General features: G+C 37.4%; 1 pseudogene; it reads right to left on the minus strand.

Moving 5' to 3' along the window:
- Positions 1-1494: 1494 nt before the first annotated feature.
- LOC107679469 (GTPase IMAP family member 7-like) lies at positions 1495-2399 on the minus strand (annotated as a pseudogene).
- Positions 2400-3023: the final 624 nt, after the last annotated feature.

Here is a 3023-nt window from a genome sequence, read left to right on the forward strand (position 1 = left end):
GAGTGAGCGGCGGCCGGTGGGCTTGAGAACGGCGCGGCGGGCGGTCTTGCGGCCACCAAATGTGACGACCCTGGGCTGGACTCCGCTTCGTCCACGGTGAAAGCCGTTCCGGCAATCCACAGCACGAAGTTGATGTATTTCCTCAGCGACCAGCACAGATCAGCTCCAGGCATGACGAAGCAGATATCGTCCTCTTTTGGAAGACCAAACAAAGTAGTTTCGCTTTCACAACGAAGCACACAGCGTCTTCACGACATGGCGGTGGCGGCAACAACAATACTACAGCGAGAATAAAAGTTACGCCTTCTTTCTTTGCGTGAACATTTGGGTGGTGTTATGCAAATCTACCCACATAGTGAGGTAGATATGTGGGGGCGTGTTAGAATGAGCCGTTTTAGGTAGGCGTGGTTGACTCTTAACTTTTATAAAGAATATCTCTTTGGATTTGAGACTTTAGTCTTTGCAACTTTACAGATCTTCTTTATGCACCAAGAGCTTGTAACACTTCAAAGAGAAAGGAAAAATTTAAATTGCATCATATGACCCTTTTGATGTTGGTTCTGTTCAGTTTACCCTAGGGGGGTTATTTATGCTCTCCCTGCTCCTATCCATGCTAGGCTGCATGGATGGGCAGGGAGTGTTGCCCAGAACAGAATTATACCCCCAACCTAAAATTAATGCTAATTGTAAGTTATCTTTGACGATAGTGGTCCTGACAGAATTATTTTAAACAGATGTAGAAAATTCATTACCCTCATTGTTAGAGAGACAGATAGATCTATATGGAAATTTGTCAGGTTATAAACTAAATTTTGACAAGACAGAAACTATGGACAAAGGGGGTAAACTACAAAAGGGTTTTAACAAAAATATGATAAAATTATTAAATGGAATCAATAACTGAAATAAGATACTGAAATAAGGTACTTGGGAGTGATAATTCTAATCAATGTAGAGAATTTATGTAAGTGCAATTATGGTATTTTATAAAATATAATAAAACACGATTTAAAAGGTGGAAAAGAGAAAAAAAAAATACATGAAGTAAAAAAATAAGTACAATTAAAATTAGCATATTCCCATGATTCTTATTTCCATTTCAAAGTCTATATACAACTTAGTAGCTTTAAAAACTGTCCTATTATTTTTATAAATGTTTTTTGGAATCAAGGAAACCAAGAGTAAAACTTAAAAATAAATAGAAAAAAGTGAACAATTACTGTTAATTGTTTTAAGAAAACAATAAATGTTTGTTTGTATAATGTATTAAATGAATTGAATGGAAAGACAATAAAAAAAAAAGGTGTGATACTTGCATGTCTCACCCATGTGAATGAAAGTTTGCTGAAATCATGATGAAGATCATCCCAGCAATCACCATCGTAAACAGATTTCATCAGCTGTTTAATAAAACATGTAGCAACCCTATTAAGCCGAATGCTCCTTCTTTACTACATCTTTTTCACCTTTTCTGGAATTATTTCCTCTGACTCGTTATCTGTTGAGTGCTGCTTTTCTTCATTTTTGCTCCTGCTGTTTTGGCTCCTCTTCCTCTCTCTTCCTTTGCCTCATCTGATCTCCAGCTGTGACAGCAGCAGCACCAATGACACCAAGACAAATATAATTCCAATATTTGGAAAAATATGATTGATCACTTGACATTTTTTTTCACTCTGATTCTTTCCTTTAGACATTTCCAGTTCTGATCTCTGTTGAGCTTCCTCCTCTCTCTGCCTTCTCTCTTCTTCCTCTCGTCTGAATCTCAAAGCATCTTCAAGCATTTGATTACTGTAATGTCCTCCTCCATTCTGCTCTATCATCGTGTCAATCTTCTGCAGTAGATCGTTCACCTGCTCTCTGTTATTCTCATATCCATTGCTGAAGACCTGATATCTGCCTCCACACTGATCTAGTAGACATCTTAAAGCTCTGTTCTCCTCAATGACTGCCTCTACTGACTTCGTTAGCTGATCTCCATAAGTGAAGAGGATGATGGAGTATTTTAACACCTCCTGACCAAACATCATCTCAATCATCTGAGGAATCTGCTGCTCCTGCTCAGTGAATCTCATATTCAGAGGAAACACAATGAGGAAAGCATGAGGTCCAGGACTGGATGAATAAACACTTCTCATGATCTCTGTCATTAACTCCTCAGTATTCATGTGTGTGTCAGTGAATCCAGGAGTATCAATTACAGACACTGATCTGCCTGAAACAGTGGCCTGTTTCTCTAAACATTCCCTGGTTACTGGACGTGTACCAGATGAATATACAAACACTTTCTGTCTCAGTATTGTGTTTCCAGCTGCACTTTTCCCAGCACCAGTTTTACCCAGAAGAACAATACGTCTGGACGAGAGACTATCAGAGGGAAAATCCTGGATGTTCACAGGCATTCTTTGCTGATTTTTTTAGCACTACATGAAAAAAAAAAAAAAAAGGACAGATCACACAATTAATTATTTTACCACAACACGTACTTTACATACTGTAATAACTTAATAAGTGGCCGATATTTTACTTTTTCTTTTTTAAATAAGTTTGATGTGTTTTGTTGGACGACTTCTATTTTGACAGATTTCTAAACTTTTATTTTGACAGATGTGCACGGACCAGGTAACTGAGTGCACTGCTGGAGCACTGCTACAATGATTATCAGTGTGCATTACAAGTAACGCAAGTTACGTAATCAGATTACTTTTTTTATAAGTAACTAGTAAAGTAACACATTACTTTTAAATTTACAAGAAAACATCTGAGTTACTTTTTCAAATAAGTAATGATACATTGTTTTCCAGTTTATTCACTGAGAGCTCTCCTGTCTGTGTGTTGAGAGAAATTGGGAGCGAGGTGCAGAGACAGTGTCACTTCCTTCAGCCTGAGGCTTATTCATTTCACTTTTGGTGTGAAAGGCCATTTACAGTTTCCAAAAATAACTAATGCATCAATGTATTACTTTCAATAAAGAGGAATTAAGTAATCCAATTAGTTACTTTTTATGGAGTAACACAATATTGTAA

This window comes from Sinocyclocheilus anshuiensis, unplaced genomic scaffold (assembly GCF_001515605.1).
Source record: "Sinocyclocheilus anshuiensis isolate Anshui unplaced genomic scaffold, SAMN03320099.WGS_v1.1 scaffold2583, whole genome shotgun sequence".
Lineage (NCBI taxonomy): Eukaryota > Metazoa > Chordata > Actinopteri > Cypriniformes > Cyprinidae > Sinocyclocheilus > Sinocyclocheilus anshuiensis.